Source organism: Aedes aegypti, chromosome 1 (assembly GCF_002204515.2).
Source record: "Aedes aegypti strain LVP_AGWG chromosome 1, AaegL5.0 Primary Assembly, whole genome shotgun sequence".
NCBI lineage: Eukaryota > Metazoa > Arthropoda > Insecta > Diptera > Culicidae > Aedes > Aedes aegypti.
In genome coordinates, this window is record NC_035107.1 from 284,721,389 (window position 1) to 284,748,601 (window position 27,213).

At 35.8% G+C, this 27,213-nt stretch overlaps 2 protein-coding genes across 4 annotated transcripts in view; one reads left to right on the forward strand and one right to left on the reverse strand.

The window, feature by feature from the left end:
* Window positions 1-27,213, reverse strand: part of LOC5575947 — a 547,305-nt gene that overhangs the window by 56,613 nt on the left and 463,479 nt on the right. The window lies entirely within an intron of this gene.
* The window catches only part of LOC5578720 (probable multidrug resistance-associated protein lethal(2)03659), a 125,925-nt gene continuing 114,427 nt past the window's right edge, over window positions 15,716-27,213 (forward strand). Inside the window, exon 1 of the mRNA XM_021838028.1 lies at window positions 15,716-15,948. The gene's annotated coding sequence lies outside the window, so the exon portion shown is untranslated. The remainder of the gene's footprint in view (window positions 15,949-27,213) is intronic.

The following is a 27,213-nucleotide window of genomic DNA, read 5'->3' on the forward strand; positions in this document are numbered from 1 at the left end:
ACGTTGGCCGTGTTGCCATATTTGCTGTTCAATAATCAAAACATAAATATACACATGTTTGTGCGATGCTTGAGCTCTGCCTTTCAGAATTGGATTCAGAATGAATGCTGAGACAAAATTCAGATAGGTTCTGATCATAAAAAGATTCAGAACAAATCCCGAAACAAGATCCGAGGCGAGTCCTGAGACAGGATTGGAAAAGAATCCTGAGAATGATACAGGATTCAAGATTATGCCTGACGCAGCAACCGAGTCGAAACCTGAGACAGGATTTGAGACAAATCCTTTGAGGGTTCGAGACAAATATTGAGGCAGGTTTCGAGACGAATTCTGAGACAGCACTCAAGATAAATCATGAGGCAAGTTTCGAGACTAATCTTGAGGCTTAATTCTGAGACATAATTGCAGGCGAATCCTGAGATACGATTTGAGAAAAATCCTGAGACAACATCCGAAACAAGATTCTAGATCAATTCTGAGACAAGATTCGAGACGAATCATCAGACAGGATCGGAAAAGAATCCTGATACAGGTTTAGAGACCAATCCTGAGATAGAGTTCGAGTCGAATTATGATACAGGATTCAAGATGATTCCGCAATCGAGACAAAACCTGAGACAGGTTTCGAGACGAATCCTGTAAGGGTTCAAGACGGATTCTGAGGCAGGGTTCGAGACGAATTCTGAGACAGGACTCAAGACGAATTCTGAGACAGGATTCAAGACGAAGTCTGAGACAGCATTCAAGATTAATCATTGGGCTAGTTTCGAGACAATCTTGAGGCTGGATTCAAGACGAATCTTGAGACACGAACTCAGACAAATCTATAGTCTGGATCCGAGACTAATCCTGAGGCTGGACTCGAGATGAATTCAGGATTGAAGGAGTATCCTGAGATACGATTTGAGACAAATTCGAGAAGAATCCTGAGACATTATTCGCAATTAATCCTGAAACAAGATTCTAGATGAATTCTTAAACAGGATTAAAGATGAATTCTGAAAAGAGACTAGATACCAATCCTGAGACAGAATTAGAATCTCAAGTCAGGATTCGAGACATATCCTGGGACAGGATTCAAAACGAATCCTGAGATAGGATTCAAGAATCAACCATACAAATCTAGGGACTGATTCTGAGATACGATTTGAGACAAATGCTGAGACAGCATTCGAGACAAATCTTGAGACAGGATTAGAGACGAATTCTGAGACAGGATTCGAGACGAATTATCAGACAAGATTTGAGTCGAATTTTGAGATATGAATCAAGAATAATTCTGAGACAGGATTCCAAATCTAGAGACTGAATCTGAGATTAATCCGGAGACAGGATTCGAGACGAATCCTGAGACATTATTCGAGATGAATCCTGCTACAGGATTCGAGACAAATCCTGAGACAAGATCCGAGACGAATCCTGAGACAGGATTCGAGACAAATCATGAGACAACATTCGAGACGAAACCTGAGACAGAATTAAGGGCAAGTACTGTGACAGGATTCGAGACGAACTCTGCGACGGGTCCGAGACGAATTGTGAGACAGAACTCGAGATGAATCCTGAGGCTGGATTCAATACTAATACTAATTCAATCCTGGGGCTGGATTCGAGATGAATCCCGAGAAACGATTCCTGACAAATTCTGAGGCTGGACTTGAGATGAATTCTGAAACAGGATTGCTGGCGAATCCTGAGACACGATTTGAAACAAATCCTGAGACAGGATTCGAGACGAATACTAACACATGATTCGAGACGAATCCTGATACAGGATTCCAGACGAATCCTAAAACAGGATTCGAGACGAATCCTGCGATATGATTCGAGATGAATTATGAGACAGGATTCGAAATTAATTCTGCGACAGGATTTGAGACAAATCGTGGGGCTAGATTCAAGATGAACCCAGAGACTGGATCCGAGATTAATCCTGAGGCTGGATTCGAGATGTACTCTGAGAAACGATTTGAGACAAATCCTGGGACAGGATTGCAGACGAATCCTGAAGCAGTATTCCAGACAAATCCAGATACTGGATTCCTGGCGATCCTACTTAAGCAATCCACGATTTGAGACAAATTCTGGGACAGGATTCCAGACAAATCCAGAGACTGGATTCCAGGCGAATCCAGAGACTGGATTCCAGGCGATTCCTGAGATAGGATTCGAGACAGGATTCGAGAAGAATTCTGAAACATGATCCGAGAAGAATTTTTAGACAGAATTTGCGACGAATTCCAACACATGATTCGAGAAGAATTCTGGAACATCATTCCAGATGCATCCTGCGAAAGCATTCGAGACGAATCCCGAGACTGCATTCGAAACAACTCTGAGACAAGATTCGAAATTATTTTCTGAGGCAAGATTTGAAATGTATTGTCAGATAGAATTCTAATTAAGGAGTCAATAAATCCCGAAAGGATATAAACCGAATCCTGAAACATGCTTCGGAAAGAGAGGGGCTTCGAAATGAATAAAGAGACCTGGTTTGTAAAGAATCCTGAATCAGGATTTGCAAGGAATGTTTAGAAAAGATGCGAATAATAAAACTACTGAATTTTTTGGATTATTTCATGCTTTCATGTTTGGTTCGAGTCCTAGTGAAACTTACAGATGAATTCGGAAAGTGAAACTTGAAGGAATCCCTGGAGTAATTTGCGAAGTAATCCTATGAGTAATCCTTGAACTTAGGGGGAGTTTCCTAAAGAATTGACGAAAATCCTCTGAGTAACTCAAATGCCCATTCCTTTGGGCAAAGTGAACTTTTAAACGCGAATGAGTTCAATTTCTCGGTTGAGTAACGAGTCCAGTTAACGACTTGTTTTCGTAAAGTTTCTCCAAGATTTCTCAAAGATAGATCCCTTCTGTGTTTATTCTAAGAATAACTCTAGAATTGTTCAATACATTCTTCAAATGTTTTTTCTCGAAACCTTCTACAAAAATTTTTATATAGAAATCTCATAGAGAATATTTAGCAAATTTACCAAGAAATTTGCAAAATTCTCCTATAAATTACTTTAAAGATTTTTCAAAGCATGTTCCAAACATTGAACTGAATTTTTGTGGAAAATGCCACTATTTTTAAAATAATTTACATTTGGATTCCTCCGATAATTTCTCCCAGAATTCTTCTTTGGATTGTCTCAGGGATGATGCAGAAGGTATTTTTTTTTCACATAAATTTATTTATTTAAATTTTATTAAAAATTTTATTCAAAAAAATATCTAATTGTCTTTATGAGATATTCTCAAAAAGTCTTACGAAACATTACTCCTACTAATTCATCTAAGTTTTTGTCATGAATCATTCCATGAAATCCATTGAGATATTTTTCATGGATTTCTTCCCTAAGCCAATTCTCTCGTGATAATTAATGAAATGCATCGAAAAAGATTCCAGGATCCAGATACGATTTTAACTTGAATTAGTTCATTTTTTACCAGAAACTACTCCAAGTATTTGTCCAGGAAATTTTTTTAAGTATTTACAGAATTTGGGAGGAATCTGGTAAAAATGAGGGGTTTCTCTAGAAAAATCAATTAATATGTTTTTAGAGAAATGATTGTAAAAATTATTAACATGAGATGTAAAAATTCCAGGAGGAAATCAGGATAGCAATATGACTAACGTTTTTATTTTTTTGAAATTTGTTTACATCTCTAGATGTCAAAGCAAGAAGCTCATTACGGCGATTGTATCTTGTTTGACATAAAGTCGTTTGGCTGTTAAGGCTGTTTTGCATTAGGCCGTTTGGCATAAGGTCATTCGGCATATCGGCTTTTTATCGAGATTGGCAGCACCGAGCAAATAGCAAAAATTTCTAATTAATTCTCAGCAGACTGGAGCACAAGGCACTAACAACAAATTCCTAATGTAATTTTGGTTGTGTTTACATCGTAATGTTTTAACCTAAGCAAACTGAAAACAATCTTAAAAACAATCAATTAAAAAATGAAATCCTGAGTAGAGTTTCTAATAAAATGATCAACAGTGATGTCTGTTTGTCTGTGATTGTAATATGCACGAACAGGTTTTCAGTGATTATTAATAAGCATAACTTGATAAAAGTACATAACACTTGATGATGTCAAACTAGGTAAAAGAAAGAGAAGTTTTATGCAAAATGTTGAAAACTTTGGAAGACTTATTCTTACAGAAATATTCAAAAATAACCTTCATATGAAAGCAGATTTTTTTGTTTAAAATGTTTAAACACACAGCACACTTTGAACGAACAACACATTTTTAAATGTAATTATTTCTGGCAAAATTTTCGAACGATCCAATATACATTCTAATTTTGGAAGTGAAAAGAACCGCCTATTCTTGACAGAAGGGAAAATTTGTAATTGAAATAATCATTTTTCGAGCCTATCTCAAAACTAGATCCAGCGTTTGTAAATGTATGTTCATTAGCAGGATTCAAAACAATAATTATTCTAACAGTAAGCCTTGAAGGAATGAATAGAACAGCAAAATATAAAATTGAATCAAAAAGGCTTAACAAAATATTATCTTATAACAATGTTACTCTAAGGAATAATAATATATGCTTAAAAGCAGGCATGGATGAAACAAAAGAAGATTGGATGCCTAAAACAATTGCAACATAAGAAAACGGAAGAATAGTAAAAATTGCATTCAGTATCATCGGATTACCTGCAGCAATAAATTTATCTTTATTGATTTTTTCCTATTGCTGATTATTTGAGCAGATTAATGTATTCCTTTGTCACCCTAATTTCAGTAGGAAGTACAATATCAGCTTCAAAACCAAGAATTATTTTTTTAAAGAATGTAAAATCTTCTTTTTCTTCGAAGATAAGAGACATTTCAAAAACATTTTTTGGTACCGTCAAACGGGGCTTCTTTTGACATTATTTCCACATTCTTTAACTTTGAGGATTTGTAACTCTTAGAATTATGGATAGATGTTGATAATTTTTGCTTATATTTAAGTTGTATATGTACGTAACAAATGTGCAAAATATGAGGCAAATCCATCAAGAAACAACAAAAATGCTTGAATAGCGAAAAAAGTGTGTCCTTCAGGACAAAAAAGGGGCTACTTTGGTCATTTTCACAATTTGCTAATGAAATGATTTTTCTTTATAGCTTTCAAACTGATTCAATAGATTGTCGTCCACTGTGATGTTATTGAACGTTTTTCATTGATAAACTTAATGTAGAAAATTGCAAAGCTAGAATCAATTACAAATATATAACAAATTTCAATGAAACATGCCATTCACTATTCTCAGTTTGCAGTATGAAACTTAAATTTTCAACTTCCTCTTAAATGGAACTATCAATTACAAATGCTCGATATTCAAGTTGACATAAACGAACTACTAGGTACTGCGATGATAAATGAGTTATGTACAAAAACTCTTTTTTTTCTTACTGTTATATGAACGATATGTTGAAGGATCACATCAATACCGATAACTAATTTAATACCAGTAAGTAATTTTCATTAAAAACGCAATCTATAAAGTAAAGTTTAGCAAGATCGTAAAGAAGTAGGTTTGCTTTTGTAATATGCTTTTTGCTTTTTAGCAGTTTAGAGCTGGTTTAATTTAAGCATTTGAAAGATGCAACTGTTCTGCACTACAAATTCATGTAAAATATGACGAAAAATAGTTTTTAGAGATTATGTTGTGAATTTGGCATTGGTACGTATTGAAATATGTGTGTTTTATGTCTATTCACTTTTACAAACATTTATTTCATTTTATTTTATGTTGTGAAATACACAAACCAAAACATTGTAATATAATAAAAGTCGCAAAAATAAGACCTTTGATCAATTATTTTAATAAAACAACAATATTTAGCAAAACAAATCACAAGATTTTCATGAAACATGACGATTCGAAAGTTTTGTGATGCTCCCAATAAGTTTCCACGACATGGGAAAAATTCAAACAATGTTTGTATAGCCAATGTTTTATACCTTGTGATTATTTATTCGGGTTTTTTGAAATGTTTTCTTGTTTAACCTGTTATTGTTGATGTTGTTCAAAGAAAAAAATCTTGCTTAGTGTTAGAGCATATATTGGTTAATAAAAAGGCTGAAGACACAAAATTGCTCAGATTAATATTAACGCTGCTAATAAATACAAAACGTGAGTGTCCAAAGTAGCCCCTGGAATCAAAAGTAGCCCCGTCCGACGGTAATTAATTCTTGTATGCAAAATCCGGGAATTTGAAGCAGAATTTCCTAAAAAAAGCTTATAAGAATTTCTGAGTCAATTTGTAATGTATTTTGAAAATATTTCTGAAAACTTTTGGAGAACTTCGCGAAAGAATTTATTATAAAATTGCAGGGAAAAGTATTTGATTGAATTCACAGAGAAATTTCTAGTAGTACTTTCAATGGAATATCTCAGTATAATATTTAACAGAATCTTTATTTTTTTGTAATTGAGATGGAAAACTTTAAACTTTTGAAAGGTTAAGTCAAGTTGAATTTAGAAACATATTCCGGAATCAATTTACCCACAAATTAGTAGACATAGAGGGGATGATGGTTTTCCAGAAGAATTTACGTTGAAAGTGTTGACAAATCTCACTATATTATTTTTTATTTATTTTCAGAGGATTTGTAGCAAAAGTTCTGAAGCAACCATTCAATATTCCTTGAGGAATTTAATATAACTATTTTTGAAATTAGTCAATATTTTTTTTTTGAATTCATGAGAATTTAACACAATAGTGCTAAATAGCGGGAATGCAGTAATATTCATATTTTCACATGATTTGTCGTGTGAATAAACGACTAATTTAGAATTCCCTTTATATGCATCCCAAGTAACACAGAAAACATCTTCTCGGTCAGCTATCTGAAAATGATGTTATATGCAGGTGTTGAAGATAAAATACAATACATCTTCTGTTTGAAAACATTTCTAGTGATGTTTTAGAAAAATATACCTATTCGGCAAACACAGAAACCGCATTTGTGTTATATTCGTGATTGATAAATGCATATATTACTTAATTAAAGCTTTTCCAATAACTAAACTTCTGTCGATGTAACTTTAGTTATAAAGTTGCTTTCAAATACATATTTCGGACACATCTGTTTGATTGTTTTGATAGAGATGTTATAATTATACTTTCTTCTGTCAATTGAATAACATATTTAGCATTTGTCTCTTAGAAATTTCAATGTCTCTTCGAATATGGATGCAGCGTAATCGATGTAGTAAAAAAAGAAATATGTAGCGAACACTTAAGCAAAATGGTAATCATTGCAAGCGGAGAGAAAAAATATTTAATATTTACTCGAAAAATGTGCGCTAATGAAAATTCGTCATATGTGGTTTTTTCAATGACAACGATCATTTCATCTCATTGACAATATTGACAGCATTTATATTTGTTGTTTTGAACATGTACTTAATACGTATTTAAAACTTCATTCATTTCTGTCCCTTTCAAAGCAACGCCATGTTACAGCACCGGTCATAAAAACCAATAAATGTTGAACTTTCATTTCGAGCGATTAACATGTAGCTGAATTACAATTTTTAGCACGGCAGGGCAGGAATGTGTTCGACCCAGCTAAAAAGTTTGATGTGTTTTGAATATTACGTTCTCTTGAATCAAAACATACCAATCAATTGAATTATAGTGGGTACCTAAACCAATAACTATTACAAATAGTTTTTGCCTGTCCTGTACGAATTTAATTGAATCCACCATGTTTCTCGCTTGTTCCTTCAGAGAAAAATTCCACACAATCTGATAAATTTCACGGAACACAAGTTACATTTGCGCATCTGATAAATGGCGCATGAATTAACACGGAGTACAACACTCTGTTTCACCGAAAATCTTACGCGGCACCTACAATTCAGTTAACCATACATACACAATCATTGCATTCTATTTTGAAACTCGTAAACTGATTAAAAAATCCCAGCTTAATTTCCTGAAGCAAGATATTTGTTTTTCATTACGCTACTTGCACAACTTGAAGTCAATGGTTTATCATTTTTGTTTTTACTCTTTTGAGCTGTCAAAACATTTCAAGAAATACACAATTTGCACTTGTATTCAAACACGACAAATTACATTCTGATAACTTGATTATAACTTGTTGGGTTTTATAACATCTATCATAACTAGTTATGAAAGATGTTATAAAACCTTCAGCTTCTGCACTTTTTAGGTTATAAAGGTGTATGAAATTTAGTGTTGTACATTCGAACCAAAACAGCGACGATGTATAAAAGGTGTATTTTGAGCTTATTTATGACAAATTGTGTTACTTGGGATGATTTTATTGATTTTACGCTGCACTCTGAATGGATTTTTCTTTACGTGCAGCATCAGTTGACAGCTCACTGCTACCCGTATGAAGTAAAACCTCATATCAAGCGTGTGCTAGAATAAAGGCGTAAGTCGCATGATCGATTTCTCTTCGTCGATCCTCTCTTCCGTGAATAAAGGTTGCAAGATGCGGTTTTTTTAGCATTTTTTAACCTCAGGACGCAAGATTGCATCGCTGCCTAGCGTCCTGAAGTGAAAAAATGCTAACAAACCCGCATCTTGTCACCTTTATTAACCTTCCAGTCGTCGCGCGGTTTGCTACCGTCAGAGCCACCACGCTGCTGCTGAGAACGAAGAGCGAGGTTTATTCAATAGTGTTGTACAAAGTACAACAGCGCGACGACTGAACTGTTAACGGAAGATAGGATCGACGAAGAGAAATCGATCATGCGACTTACGCCCTTATTCTAGTACACGCTTGATATGTTCAAAAGCAGTACGTACACGGTATACACAACAAGGTAGGCTATTCCTACATGTAAACAGCGATTTTCCATCAAAACATGTGTCATCATTCCTATCGTCAAGCATGAAGCCTTGAGCAGGGATTGAATCCTGAGAAAATTGGGAGAATCTCTCACGTATCACTCTCTGTAACTATCATAATATGCTGCACATTATGAGAGACTGTTTATCGTATATTGCTACAACTTAGATCAGATTGGGGGGATAGTAGTGCATGATAAAACCCCTCTAAACATGCTCCAAACCTGGGGGCACTATTGTTATTGGAAGTTCGTGGATTGTTCATCGTGCCAGTAAAGAAAAACACCTATCCCCAAAGGTAATCAAGCGAGAAAAATGGATGTTATCATCGCTCTCTCTTTGGGGCTCTCACTCGCTGCTTCCATTTATCAGACTTGTTACACCTTGCGATACAATGACGATCGTGCACCGCAACAGATGGGATGTTTTTCTTTGCTTGCTTTGATCGTGCTTCATACTCAAATGAGAGCGAATTCTGCAATGCCTGGCCTTGAGGATAGTAAAGAAGAGCAGGCCTTGCTTTCTTTTCCACTCGTTCGAGTTTGCGATTGGAATGATGTCACTGCCAAATGTCATTTTTCGGAGTATAATACCTTGCTTCTTTTTACCGTGCAGTACGTACTAAATGTTCGAAAGGGTTTTTTAGTGTAGTAAACTTTGTGGATTTTGTTTTTGAGTAGATGCTACATGTAGTAAAGTTAAACGCTTTTTATTCATACCACCCATTGTTTGACATTAATAAGAGTCAGGTGAATTGATTCGGAAGATTTCTCTTCTCGTTGGAAATTATTTTTTATAATATTTATTATCATCCAAAATTCTGGAAGGGGGGGGGGGTGGTGGGTGTATGTTTCCGGTGTTGGCCTGGCTCCCTGCCCCCCTGCCCCCCACCTGTTCATACGCCAATGGACTTCTGGCAGATTTCTTTCTAAATCATATGCGAACTTCTATTCATACCATTGAATAATTTCTGCTAAGACAAAAACACTATCATTATTTTTGATGTACTGCAAAGCATTATCCAAGAAGTTTATTATCGCCAAGGGTATGACATTTTTAAGAAATCTAAGCAATACAATAATTTTTGTCCTGTCCAATCTGGCTACACGCTATGTCTGAACCAGACGATTATAAAAATCGAATGTACATCGGATTTTTTCTCGCTAGAGTTTAGTTTTTGGGTTATATTTTCATAATCGGAAAGTTTTAAAATATTCCATCGGTGAAATTTTAATTTTTCCCACTTTTTAGCCATTTTTCATACTAAATCCCATGAAAATCAAGTTTTCGATGCATTTCCGTCCGTACAAAATGTATGGAAAAAATTTCACCGATAGAATATTTTAAAACCTTCCGATTATGAAAACATAGACCAAATACTTATCTCTAGCGAGAAAAAATCCGATGTACATTCGATTTTAATAATCGTCTGGTTCAGACATAGCGTGGGCTATAATCATTAATATGGATTCGAAATAAACGTGTTAAGTTTTCGAAAAAAGTCCTGGAAGAATTAATTCTCAAATTAATCAAATCAATACATAAATACATGAAATTCACACTATGGATACTAATTTAATGTGTTTATTATGCAATTCAATTAGTAATTTACATATTTTGGCTGCCATTTGTGCCCTGTGCACTTCACATGTCATTTTCATACTAACCGCGTTGCATGTGAATGAACTCCTTTTTTCGCCATACGTCACCCTTCCAAGCAGTGCACACTGTAGCCGTCGCTGAAAAAACGTGATCGAAATTGTTTTGACCTTGAAAACATGATTTTAGTACTATAGTGTCTTCGGGAAAGTTTTTCCATAAAATAATCGCTATTTTATGAAAGTGTCAATTTGGTGATTAATCCACCTAAAAGTGAGAACGAAATTTTATTTTTCGTATTTATGAATTTAAAAATAAACTTTATTCGGGAAAGTTGTAGGTAATATTAGAAGAAACAACTTCGCTGAAGACACCGTATGCATATTTTTTGATTTTCATGTACATTTGTGGAGTTTTTTGTGGAACACCCCTAAAAATCACTTTTTTCATCATAACTTGGTTGGATGATTTTGTACAATTTTCAATTGTTCTAGTGTTATTTGTTACTTGCAAAAACGCATAACTTTCTCCAAAAGAGCATATTTTTATCTCTCATACTTTTTGAGTTATTGAAGGTTTTATATAAAATTTTGCACCTTTTTGACACTGAAAATCATTAGGTCGCGCACATTTCCGCAGTCTGAAATATGCTCATCCAATGGTTTGAAACTAATACTTTGAAATGCAAAGAAAGCCACTTTTAGCCTGCTTTAGCCTGACGGTCAAAAGAAAGTCTGAAAAAATGTTTACTCACATGCAGATATAATTTACACTTATTCACTACCCCCTATATTGGCTTAACTTGAATATCTGGCATCACGGTATCGAATTTTATGCAATCAAATCAACAATGACATCAATCAACAACAGATCGGAATAATCTGTTCAGACAGGTTTACCACAGACAAACAGACTAAATATCATACACTCTTTTCATCGTTCACTTTTCTAACGTTAGTTCCATATATGAAGTAGGTGGTCAATTAGGGATTCCGGCTCCGACTACTTTTGCTGAATACCGATTCAACGGTACTACATCGATCAGTATCGGTAGGGTTTATGGACAAAACGTCGAAAGGACAAAAGGTCGAAAGACAAAAAGTCGAAAGAACAAAAGTTCGAAAATGATTTGCTTGGTGGGAAATTCCTTCTTTGGAAAATGATTTTCGACCTTTTGTCCCTTCTTTTTTGTTCTTCGACCTTTTGTCCTTTTGACCTTTTGTCTTTCGACCTTTTGTACTTTCGGCCTTTTGTCTTTCGACCTTTTGTCATAGATTCATCGGTAGTACTAGTAAAATACCGATAATGAAATTTTTTCCCACTAAACCAATAAAAAATGTTATAGTTTTCGTTTGTTCATAAGAAATCCCTATATTTTAGTTTTATTCACAATTATAACATTTATGCATTTTACAATAAACAGTTGATAATTTGTGGAGAATGAAAAAAAAACATTTGTTGAAATATTTTAGAATATTAGTAATAGTAATCGGAAATATTTACCCTCGTGTCATGTGATTTGCCATCACCAGAACCGCTTGATTGATGATACGATTGGCGAAGGTTATTTATCAGCATCATACAAAATAAAACGCAGTCTGAAACATGTTTATCCAATGGTTTGAAACTAATACTTTGAAATGCAGAGAAAGCCGCTTTTAGCTTGCTTTAGCCTGACGGTCAAAAGAAAGTCTGAAAAAATGTTTACTTACATGCAGATATAATTTACACTTATTCACTACACCCTATATTGGCTTAACTTGAATATCTGGCATCACTGTATCGAATTTTATGCAATAAAGTCAATAATATAATCAATCAACAAAAGGTCGGAATAATCTGTTCAGACAAGTTTATCACAGACAAACAGACAACATATCAAACACACTTTTCGTCGTTCACCTTTCCAACGTTAGCTGTTTATTTTTTTGCAGAAAAACACTTATTGCTATTTTTTCTGCAGGAAGTCTCAGTCCTTTCTTGAGAATTTTTCGGAGCTCGCAGCAAAAACTAAAATGTATAATATAACAATGAAACATTTATTTTTTCCTTTAAAATTCATATGCAATCCATAAATCAGTAAATATTAATGTTTAAGATTATCATCATCATTTTTAGCTTCGCTATCACTGGTTTGTTCGTTATCTTTTTTAACCAAAAGATTTTCCCATCCTGATAAGGAAACACTTTTTTTCTCGGGAATGCTCTAATAGATGTAATCACAGGATTTGATGTCGCCAACAAACAGTTTAATAATTCTTAGTCAGTATCAATTCTGGAGATCCTCCCTGCAATTCTTAATATCCTTGTTACATCCTCTTGAGCCTCTTCGGTCAACTGTCTAATAGAGACCAAGAAAGAAATTACATCAGTTCCTCGTATAAGGATTCAGTGTACAAAGCGTTGAGCGAATTTCTCCATAGCATCGATGTTACTGAATCGATTCACATTTCAACTGTCGAATCTATTTATTGATTTAATCGAATCCTTTGCATCTATATATTTGAATTGAAATTTATGAGGTTTGGGATGGGATCAAATGAATTAGCAGTCGACACCAACATCTTTCAATAAAATCAGTTTTCATATTCGATACAACAAATTCACTAATTAAAAATTTGGTTTCTCTCCCATCAATTCATTAAGAAATATTTATCGATTTCTACAAAATGAATCGAATCAAAAACTCGAATTAAGAAAATCAATTTATTCGATTCTAGATGCTCCAAACATCGATTCAAAATATCGATTAATCGTAATGACAACTTAAATATTCGAAATATCAATTTAAACTCAGCCAAAGCTAGTACGGATGCTGATATTGGGTGCCACTCATATAAACCAAAAAGTAATTAAACAGTATGAAATGCATACTTACCGATTTTCTCGCATTAAAACATATTTACACAATTATAAAGAAAAAATCCACAATCGCCTTCGTGTACTGCCGTTCTATTTACGCATATTTGGCTCGCAGCTCATTAGGTTTACATAGAAAATGGGACAAGTAAGTGTAGATGAGCAGTGTAAGCAGGTTGTAATTTATTAATGGTCCCTTTTATACATGGGTTCGATCACCACAAATGAACAAATTCAACAAAATGTTATCATAGAAAAATGTATGAACAAATTTTGTTACATGATCTTTTATATGATCATCTTAAGATTTCAGTAATTCCGCTGTTTAATTTTGTATGATGCTGATAAATAACCTTCGCCAATCGTATCATCAATCAAGCGGTTCTGGTGATGGCAAATCACATGACATTTCCGATAACTATTACTAATATTCTAAAATATTTCAACAAATGTATTTTTTTTCATTCTCCACAAATTATCAAATGTTTATTGTAAAATGCATAAAGGTTATAATTGTGAATAAAACTAAAATATAGGGATTTCTTATGAACAAACAAAAACTATAACATTTTTTATTGGTTTAGTGGGAAAAAAATTTAATTATCGGTATTTTACTAGTACTACCGATGAATCTATGACAAAAGGTCGAAAGACAAAAGGCCGAAAGTACAAAAGGTCGAAAGACAAAAGGTCAAAAGGACAAAAGGTCGAAGAACAAAAAAGAAGGGACAAAAGGTCGAAAATCATTTTCCAAAGAAGGAATTTCCCACCAAGCAAATCCTTTTTGACCTTTTGTTCTTTCGACTTTTTGTCTTTCGACCTTTTGTCCTTTCGACGTTTTGTCCATAAACCTTTTGGTGAGATTGTTCTGATTGCATTATTATCGGTACACAATTATTAAATACGCGCCAGTCTCAAAGTAACCATCTTTGAAACAGGAAGTGTGTATGCATAATCATTATCCATTTGATAACGGTTATGTATACATGCGGGGCTTGTTGTTGGTGAAAGTGACTTCTGAATGGACGTGTCTCTCCAGCCATTCTGAAATGGGTCACTGGATCTACAATAGAGCTATCACCTTCTAACTCCCGGACTGAAGCTTTTTGCAAAAATGTTGTGCCAAAGCAGTTTTGCTGAAAACTTTTTTCCATAATACCACTGCCGGACAGTGGGGGTTAGAAGGAATCACACACACACACACACACACATTGGATGAGCATATTTCAGACTGCGGAAATGTGCGCGACCTAATGATTTTCAGTGTCAAAAAAGTGCAAAATTTTATATAAAACCTTCAATAACTCAAAAAGTATGAGAGATAAAAATATGCTCTTTTGGAGAAAGTTATGCGTTTTTGCAAGTAACAAATAAGACTAGAACAATTGAAAATTGTACAAAATCATCCAACCAAGTTATGATGAAAAAAGTGATTTTTAGGGGTGTTCCACAAAAAACTCCACAAATGTACATGAAAATCAAAAAATATGCATACGGTGTCTTCAGCGAAGTTGTTTCTTCTAATATTACCTACAACTTTCCCGAATAAAGTTTATTTTTAAATTCATAAATACGAAAAATAAAATTTCGTTCTCACTTTTAGGTGGATTAATCACCAAATTGACACTTTCATAAAATAGCGATTATTTTATGGAAAAACTTTCCCGAAGACACTATAGTACTAAAATCATGTTTTCAAGGTCAAAACAATTTCGATCACGTTTTTTCAGCGACGGCTACAGTGTGCAGTGGTCCAGTTCACATGAACCTCATCAGCACGCATTTGCATTAAATTTCCTCTAATTACCCTTTTTATGCTTTCTCCAACGTACCCTGATTGAAATTCTTCCAACTTAGCTACTGGCAAACCACCACGTTGGTCCTCTTGTGTGTGATTCTCCATAAGTCGGCTTCATACCGATTCCAAGAAAGAGCTGCAATGCGACATCCGTTTTGCAGCCGGTCGCCTATACCTAAGTAGCAGCAGAAGCTATGGGTCCGTTTCATACAAAACCATCGTACTTTACCTCACACATGTTGGGGCATCACCGTTGCCAAGGAAAAGCAGAACACGCTTCTCATAGTCGACTCGCATACAGAACAAACCTCCGGCGACGTATATATCCCAGCAACAAAACGCTTTCCCTATCGAAAATTGAATCATACGAATTTCCCTTTAGTCGTGACACAGCGCACGGATTGAGGCGAGAGCGAGTGCGGCGAGCAACAAATCAATCAGCTGTGGTGAGCGATTACATAGGCCACAAACAAAGCAGGCCTCCTTGCGGGCGACCAACAACGGGTAGGGTGGTGAGAGCGTTCCTTATCAACTCTACTATCAACACGCGCGCGCCTTCGAGAGCGACTCTCTCGCGGAAGAGAGCGAACCGTGCACATCAAGGACTCGCTACTCGCCGCCGGCTGATCGATCATCGCACGAAGAGGCAGCAGGAGAGCACACGCGGTTCAGTTGCCTTTAATGATTGGCGTGGTTTTCGCGTATTTTTCGGATTCGGAAGACGGATGATTTTTATCTGCTTCGCGCGGAGACATTTGACTTTTGAGTGAACCAAAAGGAAAAAGTGAGCCGGTTCATCGGCGGAAAAGTCTTATCGGTTCTGTTTGTTGACAACACATTGTCGGGAGAAATTCGTCAGGTGAGAGTGCATCGTGATGAGCGTGGAAGAATCTCAAAATCATGCGCTGCCAGTGAAGGAAATCTGCTGCTGACCATTTCCGCTGTATGATTGCGCGATCTCGGAAGAACGAAGTGCGACCGAACGGGAGTCGCAAACCAATTAGGGCCAATTGGTTTGAGTCGATTGGTCCAATCAATAGCTGTGTCGCGATAAATTAAACGTTACGACAAGTGATCACTTTGTTGGGGATTTCGAGGGCAAAAAAAGTCAAAGCCATAGCCAACTGCGTTTCGATGATCACCAATGGCGGCCTGGGGGCACCGTCGAATGGCGGAGTTTGGCAGTGAAATTCTTTCCGGCTGATGGTCGCGCGCTTATCAATGTTTTGGTGCTCTGGTGTCTCTCCCTTGTTCCTCATCAGTCCAGTCGGGTGGCGGTCATGAACGTAAAATGATGAGCGAGAATAATGTGAGGAAACGTGACGGTGGTCGCGACGGCGCGCAGAGGATACGTCAAGCACAGACAAACAGACGTAACACTGGTGACATTTCCAACAATCATGCTTTAAAGTGAAGTGGGCCGTCATTGGAATGTTTACGCGTCATTGATAGTTGAAGCTATTTCTATATTCTGAATATTTTTCATTTTTTTATTTACATTTTGTTAACAAGATATTACATTTCATTTGCGGTAGCAGATCAGAATATTTACTGGTGAGTTGATTTCACTTGCTTATTGACTGTTTGTCGATAAACTTACGACGATCGACGCGCCACCATATTTCATATAACGGAGGGTATTAGAACTAACTTGGAGGTGATGATTTGGAGGTTATTTGGCAATTTGGAGGTTAAAATCCCCTCTAAACACTAGTGGTTTTGCGGTGGGATGTTGACGTTTGATGACGAATAAGAAAAAAAAAAAACGCTTTTAATTTACTTATCCTAACTTAACCTAGATATATAACGTATTTATCGTGGCAATAGAAGATTGCAACGATTTTTGTCTAAATTTATTGAACAAATTATTCGACATTTGTTCTAATGTTTCAACGTTGGATATTATGTGTAACTCATTGGTACTATGCCAGGGAGGAAGCTCCAGAATCATTTTCAAAATTTTATTTTGAATTCTCTGCAGAGCTTTCTTCCTGGTATTACAACAGCTAGTCCATAATGGTACAGCATACAACATGGCTGGCCTGAATATTTATTTGTAGCTTGTTCTTGAGCCAAAGCTTTGATTTTAAGGTAGTAAGTGGATAAACATGTCTGCATGAAGGTTTCAAATAAACAGCTTTTGGTTTATGTGGGAATATTATTAGTTGAGTTTTGGAAGCATTAGGAGAAATCTTCCATTTTTGCAAGTATAAAGAAAAAATGTCCATACTTTCTTGCAATCTACTACAGATGACACGCTTGATGGAGAAGCCACTATTTTCCGCAAAATAGGATTTTTGACATCTCTGAGGTAACTCAGGTAAGTCAGATGTGAAAATATTGTATAAGATTGGTCCCAAAATGCTGCCTTGAGAAACACCAGCTCTTACAGGAAGTTTTTCAGACCTGATTATTAGTTCTGATAATTTACCTGAAGTGTACGATTTGACAGATAACTTTGGATGTATGTTGGAAAATTATAGTTTTTTTTTATTTTACAATCCAGTCTTTGTGCCAAACACTGTCGAATGTTTTTTTTTTCTAAATATGTCTAGAAGAGCAATACCAGTAGAATAGCCTTCAGATGTGTTGAAACGAATCAAATTTGTCATTCGTTAAAGTTGATGATAGGTGGATTATCCATGTCGGAATACGAACTGCTCATGGGCAAAAATTGAATTTTCGTTGATGTGGACCATCATTCTGTTCAAAATGATCTTTTCAAAAAGTTTACTGATGGAGGAAAGCAAACTTATTGGACGATAGCTGGAAGCTTCTGCAGTTTATCATGTTCCATTGTTTCTTCAGCAATATCCTTCATTAAGGTTTGAAGAATAAGTTTTCAATATGGGATGATAAGTTTCTTCTCACATTACAATACTACCGTGTTTGGAACATTTCTCAAAATTTCTCCATAGTAATTACCATACAAACCTCCATTGTCTTTGGGCCACCTTTAAATCACCACATAGAAAGCTGAAAATTTCACAGAATGCTATTTTTAAGGTAAGGATGGTAAGGAGCATATGGGAGATTGGAATTTCAAACATTTTCATAATTTGAATCGCTCTAGTGAACATATACACGGATGATCGATACCGATAGTGCGGTTACTATGCGATCCGGACACGATCCGAATTCCGCCGCTCGCCCACAAAGGAGCATGCAACAGATTCAATGGAGCAAACACTTCTCTCAAAGAAAAAGAAATAAATGATGTTCGAAAAAACTGCCCATATTGCCCCGAATCGCTCTTTCAAATTTCGTTATTTCAGAATGATGTCTTTTGGCTGCTAAAATGTTTTTTTTTTTAATTTAATCTTCCTGCACGGAGTGTTTGTGAATACTAATAACTTTCAAGTGTAGTACAAAAAGTAATTGAATTTTTAGATTATATGACTCTTATTAATGTTCGAATCCTCTGAGCAGAATCTCAATAGAGAAACTTTAAAGTAGATGGAGTACCGTGTACCTTTTAATTCCGCTCTTAAATGCTTATCTTTGACAGATACACGTATTTCGAATACCACTAGCAGTCTTCTTTAGTGTCAGTTACTCGTATCCACTTCGTATCCATTCCAGTGGATCTGTCCAATATAAGCATTTAGGAGCGGAATTAAAAGGTACAAGGTACTCCATCTACTTTTTAGATTATACCATACCCACACAGTTACGGATCACCCACAGTGACGGATCACTTTGGCGTTCAACATCGGATAACTCGCTCAAAACATAAACGTTGACGTAAAACATATTTTTCCCATGTTATACTATTTGTCTTCTACCATTTGTAATGTTAAGCACAACATTCGACCGCTAAATAAAAGTGTATTTGACAAATGTTTAGTTGGTACCACACAGCTATCATTATATGGTCGTTTTCTGTAAGAAGTGCCGTCAGCATTCATAAGCTCCCACAGGTGGTAGAATTCAAATGTTATAACATATTTTATGCTCGTTCGCTTCGATTTAGTATGAATTCATCTTTGGAAAACATTTTTCTTGATTGTTGATTCTAAATATCGAATATTAGCACTTCTAACTAGTGATCCATAATATGGACCAGGAAATGATCGCTTACCACGGTTATGGATCACTTCCAAAGAATGTAGATTTCTGCTATTTTGTGCATTGGATTCGACATTTTCAGACAATAGCACTAAGGATAAAACTAATAAAACATCAAGGTTTGTAAATTTCATTTTTTAGCAGACAAAAATGGGTGGTAAACTTGGTGTATAGCGAAAACAGTTCATGTCTCAGTTACTACAATGCAGTATCACAAAAAAGGCCATTTTACCCTTGTTTCCAGCTCTAACACTGCTATTTTTGCAGTAATATATGACACATTGTTAACTTTCGCTATACCATGCAATACAGATGCATTGAGTTGGAAATCTCTTGATTTTGCGCACTGATCCGTAATATGTCACATTTTGATCCATAATATGAAAATTGATCCATAATATGGTTTTCAGGAACCGATACAAATTTTAATTTTTATGCAATCCTATGTAAATATCACACTCAAAACAGTTTACTAACCCAAGTTCCAATTTGAAACGATTCGATTCGTGCTTTTATATTACAATTTTGCGTTTTCCATGTCGTTTTATTGAATTTTATAGGTTGGACTCCACACTATTTGATCCATAACTGTGGGGTCATGGTATGAGATAATTTTTCAACCGAAAACAGGGTGCTCATATCACCCCATCAGCAAAAAATCGGCTCGAAAAATGACAAATTTTGAAAAATCATGAATTCGTTCGTGAATTTTATAAAACAACAGAAATCATTCGGGTCTAGTCTATTCATCTAGAAATAGTTGGAAATCATGCAAAACTACTTTTGAGTGTAGTTGTATTTAAGACCATGTACGTTTCAGAATAGATTCTTGAGAGAAGCTTCCAAGCTTCTGAGGAGAAGCTTCCAAGTTTTTGAGGAGTAGCTTCCAAGCTTCTGAGGAGAAACTTCCGAGCTTCTGAGGAGAAGCTTTGAATCTTTTGAGGAGAAGCTTCCTAGTCACTGAGAAGAAGCTTCCAAGCTTCTGAGGAGAAACTTCCGAGTTTCTGAGGAGAAGCTTCCAGGCTTCTGAACAGAAGCTTTCAAGGTACTGAGCAGAAACTTTTAAGCTACTGATGAGAAGCTTCCTAGCTTCTGAGTAGAAGTTTCCAAGCTTTTGAGGAGAAGCTTCCAAGCTTCTGAGCATAAACTTCCGAGCTTCTGAGCAGAAACTTCCTAGCTTCTGAGGAGAAGCTTCCAAGCTTCTGAGGAGAAGCTTCCAAGCTCCCGAGGAGAAGCTTTCAAGCTTCTGGGGAGAAGATGCCTAGCTACTGAGGAGAAGCTTCCAAGCTTCATATTGTGTGTTATGAATAAAAATCACTTAGCTATATGTAGCATCTACTCAAAACAAAATCCATAGAGTTTACTACACTTTTGGTATGAATAAAAACATTTCGGACATGTAGTACATACTACTTTCGAACATAAGCATTTACGCGTAGCAGTGAGCTGTCAGCTGATGACACACATGAAGAAACATCCATGTAAAACGCAGCGTGAAATCATGCACATAGAAGGAATGCCAGATTTGTCACAAAGTTATCGGCATAGGGAAAGTGTACCAGTTATGGCTATAGTGGTTCCCTATTTGGCCATATGTGTCGTCTCGAAAACGTTCACATTTTGAATCACTTTGAATGCCTTAACATCAAGATATATTTGATATCGAACTTTTTAATCACACAGAATGATTAAAAATTTTAATGGATTCAAATTATCACGTATGGCGAAATAGGGAACCATTATGACCATAAATGGTACACCTACCCTAATTACGCTAAAAATCATGTGTAATTTTATTGCTGTGATTCATGATTTCTAACCGATTACGCGACAATTTGCACAAATTCATGGTGGTGCTGTAATTTGACAATATTTGTAGTGTTGTTTTGCGATAAATCTGGCATTACGTTTATTCACATTATTTTTTTCTTGATGGTTTTCGGTTTTCGCCAACGCCAGGGTTGAACTTGAAATCTGTGTCCTATGAAGAGATCTTTAGATTCCAGCAATCAAACTAGAAATCACAGAATTCTTAGCATTTTTGAGACCACTACTGAGATTTTTGTAAAATTGCGGAAGAATTTTGAGGTCCCCTGTTGAATTTCGGAAGTTCTAAGTATTACTGTGATATTCTAGTTATTCTGGTAGGGTTCCCGGTAGAATTCCTAGAATTAAAAGGCAGTTCTCACAGTAGTGGTTGAATTGAGAAAGGATTTTTTGGAAATCTGGTAGGAATCTCCGTTGCAAATTCTTGTGAGTCCAGTAATATTGCTGAGTTTTTGTTTTATAAATCTTGTATTTCATCCGATTCGTTGGGATCTTGTAATCAATTCGATCTGGGGGAATTCTGAAATCCAGGGGGAATGTTGAGATATTTATGGGAATTGTAGTGACTCCGATGGTAATCGTTAGAATTCAATTAGGATCCCCCTGAAACACTAGGGTTTCCTTCGAAATAATTAAGATTCTTAGCGATATCACAAAAATTCCGACATTTAAAAATTGGCATCGATTGAAATGCCGTCGCAAAAGTAGCCACAGAATTCCAAGAGATTAAGAACCAGAATCACATTCCCATTCGAATTCTAGAGTTTTTACCAGATTTCTAATATTTCCACAAGAAATATTGTGGCATCCAAAACTCCAGAATTATCATAGAAAATCCTGATTGCCTATCGGATGCCCGAAATTCCTACAGGGTTTCCGGAATTCCCAAAGAAAATCTGAGAATCCGGTATATCAGAACTCACACGTAAAATTCATAATTACAACTTAATAAATGAATTTCCACCGAATTCCTAGGAAACAACATAATAGGGTCCCAAAGCCCTGTCCCAATTTTAGTGCCAAACGCTTAAGTTTAGGCCAATAATACATGTTTCTCAATTTTCTAATGTTTTCCGTTAGTTTAAGTCCAAAAACATTTTTTTATGTTTTTTTTAAGATTTTGTCACACCCCTTGAGTTAAACTCAAATTTTGGGTGTATTTTGTTTACCGTGTCCCTTCCGAAATGTCAGGTAGGAACAACCCCAGTGTTAAAACTAAAACACCTGTGGTGTTTTTGTCGACTAAGCGAACGTCAAACATGATCAAAAGTGTCAAAGTTCATTTATGGACCCAAATTTTAAATTAAAGTTTAAACATGATATAGTCGTTATTTGAGCGAAAAAAAATGCTAAAGTAGTTGCAGTAACATGCTCTTTCGTGTTAATAAATAAAAACAAGATTTCATTGAAAGTTTTAGGTCCCAATTATCGCAATGCCAGAATTCACACAGAAATTATAAATTCCTACGGTTCCCAGAATTATTTTCAAAACCTCTGAATTCCAAAATACCTTTCTGAATATCAAATCGCACTTCGTTTTCCCATGATTTTTACTCCAAAGTAAGTTATTTTATTCATTTCCGCAATTTTAAAGCAACCGCTGAAGCTAACTACCAGTAGATTTGCAATAAATGCAACCTTTATTTATACCCAAGCGTTGTTTGTAGTATGTTCGAAATGTTTAGTAAAGTAATATGACTCAAACATGTTCCACATTCCACATGTAGCAATTATTACAGTGTAGTAAATTTAATTTTACTACATTTTTTCATATCGCTAATTGCAGAGATTCTTATTGCAAAGATTCAGATTATTCGGTCGAGAAATCAACCCATGCCAAAGCGAACCATGTTTATGCCCAAGTAGTTTTTGCCATAGTAACGATCCATTTGTGCCTGATTTTTTTTATTCTAAATATTCTTAAACAACAATTAATAATCTCAATTTTCAGATTCACTATTAAAAATGAGTCAAACACCAAATTTTCAATTAAGATTACGCCACGGAACTAAAAACTTTGTTTAGATTTAACGAAATACCATGGACGAATAATAAATTAGAATAAAAAAATATCCTTGATCATATAGAGTCATCGCAAGCCATGGTGTGCGTGCAACTTCTAAACAAACGGATTGCAAAATAAACCAAAACAACTTAAATTTGTGGTAACAGCGAGTTGGTGCATATACTCAAAATGCACTATTGTGTTCGAAAACAGTTAAGGTACATTTAGAAATAAAAATTGTTAACATTTAAAACCCAATTTTCAGGTTAAATTGGACTGTTTTTCACTTTCACACCTTGTCAGAGTTACGGCTCCTTGTAAATTAGTCTTGAAGAGTGTTCAAAATCAAATTGATAGAAGCAAAGATTTTATCTGAACATTAGGCCATAGTAACAAACATAAGCTTTCATTTTTATCATAGATTTCAGGAGAAATTTTATTAAATTTAATATGATGTTTGAAGTTGTCATCAAAATAATGTTAAATATATCTAAAACATATTTTATGTCGAGTATTCTTTTCAACAAGATATTCCCATCAACGATGTTGGTCCCATTCATTACAAAAAAATTGCAATGGAATCGTAAAAGGTACACTGAAAACTTATATACAATTTCCACATAAAATCAAGAAAGGGTTTTTACCAAAAATAATAACGTAAGATCTTTGGACGAGAAAATTGTCAAAATTATTCAAAGAAATGTTTTTAGACCTAGCACTACATTCTATTTTGAATTACGTCTGAAACTCTCCAAGGATCTTAAAAAACATGCAAAGCATCATTATAAGAGCTTACCATATATCTCAGTTGAACTTCGTAGAAATAGTTCCAGAAGAACTAGCTCAAATTGTGCCAAAACAACCTTCGAAAATCGAAAGATTGTCACCATGAAAGTAAAGGGTGTCCACGATGAAATTGCCACACACAAAATTGATTCGCAAAATTCGAGTTTTCATCCGATTGCCATCAAATTTTCAGGGATTGAAAAATAACTATTAAACTTCATTTTACCATTTTACTCATATATTATTTACAGTCCATACGCAAATGCTCGCACCATGGCCTTAACCCCGGCCATAAGATTCTGCACAACCTGTGATCAACCGTTTTTTGCATGTAAACCCATACTTTCTTCAGTTCCTCGACTGTCTTCACTACCTTAGGTCGTTTAGGAAGGTGCTGCTTCATAATCGCCCAGTACTTCTCGATGGGGCGGAGCTCCGGAGTGTTGGACATTTTCGGCACGAAATTGACCTTATTGTCCGCATACCACTTCAGCAGGTCCTTGGAGTAGTGGCATGAGGCCAAATCCGGCCAGAATATTGTTCGGACGTTGTGGGCCTTCAGGAGAGGAAGCAGCCGCTTCTGGAGGCACTCTCTCATGTACACCTGTCCGTTCATCGTGTCCTGGGTCACGAAAGGAACCAGGAATTTCTTCGCAAATTTGGACATCTTCTGAGTGCGCACATGCTCCGGAACGCTGAACTTATCCTTGGCCGTGAAAAACAGGTTGCCGGGGATCTTTTCGAAGTCGGCCTTCACATATGTTTCGTCGTCCATGATGCAGCACTCAACTTTCGTCAGCATGTTGAGGTACAACTTCCTGGCACAGGTTTTGGCGGACTTGTTCTGCTTCTCGTCGCGATTAGGGGCCTTTTGTACCTTGAACGTTCGAAACCCAGCCTTAGTTTTGGCCTTCTGGACAAAACTTCGGCTTAGGTGCATGTTCTTAGCCACATCCCGATCGGAGGCGTTCGGGTTTCGGTTGAAGGCCCCAACTACGCGGTTGTGATTTTTGGTGTTGTACACAGCTAAAAATATGTTGTAAATTTAAGTTTATTTTCATTTGGAGCATCAAAATAAACCTAAATTTCAACGACCAATCCATTATTTATCAATCGAATTCACTTTAAATTTACACGATCATGTAATATTCAACCATTTTTAGTTGAAAATTGAATGTTTATTCATTTAAATTTACATGATGCTGTAACAACACACGAATTTGATTTATTTTTACATTAGACTTCAGTTTACATCACATTGAAAATTAAATATTTTTTCTGTGTACGGAATACTTTTTCCTTCACTTCTGGGCTTCCGATCGGTGGTCAATCGTTCCTCGAACCGCTTAATCACTCGCGACACCGTGGAATTCGCGATTCCCAACGTTTTAGCGATGGAACGATGCGAGAGATCCTTGTTCTCATGATGAATGCGCAAGATTTTATCACGAACGAGCTGTTCTTTCGAATCCATTTCCGCGAGTTCTGATCACAAGACTTTTAAACTTGCTGGATGTAAATAATGCACTATGAACTAAATCCACCCAAATTTTCATTAAATTCTACCCAATGGGTTAAAAATTAGAGCAATTTCATAGTGTGGCAATTTCATCGTGGACACCCTTTATCAAAGTTAGCGAAAAAATCCATCAAAAATTTCTAGTCAAGCTATAGTCAAGAGAGTCCATATAATAACATAAACTCCCAAGTAACATTAGTAGCTGAATAACAGTTTGCTCTGCTGAAGTATGCTTGAGAGTGATTTGTTCAACTCTTATCCAGCAAAAATGTTTGTTGGGCTCGCCTTTTTTGTATTGTCTGTCTGATAACCCCAATTTAAAATTGTCAGCGCATTGTCAGTGCAATGATTCGAGTGGAAACATTCAAAACCCACAGAAAGAAAATGCAATGATTTTCATAACGAGTCGACAATGATTTTTTAAAGATTTCATCAACAGTCTCTTAAGATTTTGAAGAAATGCAAAGAACACAACATTGCTCTTATTATTATGTATAATTATATATCTTATTAAAAATTCTTAATCGAGAACTAATTTGACAGCATTGAGAGAGAAGTTGACATAAATTTCAGTTAGCTTCAATATTCGATTTATCGAATCATTACGTTGCCACAATGAATACAAGATAAAGTTACACAAACGTTTTAATGACGATGATTACTAACAGCACAACAAAAGTAGATTTCAAATTTGTTTTAGCCTGATTGTACTTCGTACTATTTGGCCACCAGATGATAATTTTGTGAAGTGAGCGATGGATATTGTTCTAAGAGTTACGTCTATTTGTCTGTGCGTCAAGGTTCTTCTTCATTCTTCCGTAAGGGGCCGGGAGCAGAGCTCCGCAATGAGAATTGGGTGATGGATGGGCAAACTATCAGGAGAGTGTGTGATTACGATTCGATTCGACCGATGTTGTTGTTGTTTGGGTTCTGTGCAATTTTGCGCAAACGCTTGAGAGCAGAGGTGAATTTCATCGTTTTCTTCTGATTGGGGGAAGCAACACAAACTGCCAGAACGGAAAATGAATTTGTACGCGAGCAAATTTCGTAACCAGTAGGGAGATAAACAAATTGCCGTATAATGTGTGCGTATTAATCACCTTGGAAGTGTTTACCCTGAGATATGCGGCTGAATGGGAGGAATTTCCGTTGAGATGAATTTAAGGGACGCATATGAGTGATAGACATTTGAATGTTTGGGTATGTCAGGATTTAGAAGAAGCATTCAATAATGTTCTTGAGCTACGAAAATACTGTTTTGAAAACATTGACTATCGATTTCGAAGTACCACAAGGCTTGCTGTCATTCGTGTTTTGGGTATGGAACAGTCCAGATTTGCTCCTGCAACTGGTGAACTTGTGAGGAAGAATGGAAAACGGAATTATGCATTTTTGAAGTAAATGCGAGTCCGGAAATGCTGAGAGCAACAAGATCGAAGCACTTGAGGTGAAGTAGAAAGCTGTTTTCTGACATTAAGACCCAATTGGGACAGAGCCTGTTGTTAACCAGTGTGAGTGTTCAATAAGCACTTTTACAGCTAAAAACTGAGTGTTTTGCCAATCGATCGTTTCCCTATTTGTTTTGTATATCTCGTGGTAAGTACGAAAGCCCCGAAAATGTTGATCTTCGATTGGCCAGGATTCAAACCCGTCATCAACAGCATGGTTTTACTGAATAGTTGTGTTTGACCGTTCGTGCGATTCTATAGAATTCCCATTGGAGTTTTTATGAAGGTTCCTAAAGAAACTCTTCCAGTACCTAAAAATTAAACAATTTACTTTAAAGGGCCTTCTAAGAATTCCTGCAAGAATTGCTTCAAGAAATTTTACTCTAATTTGTCCAGAGGTTTCTCCAACGGTTTTTCTTTTTATGTAAATAGGAAACTGTATTTATTACTTATTAATTAATTTTAATTTGC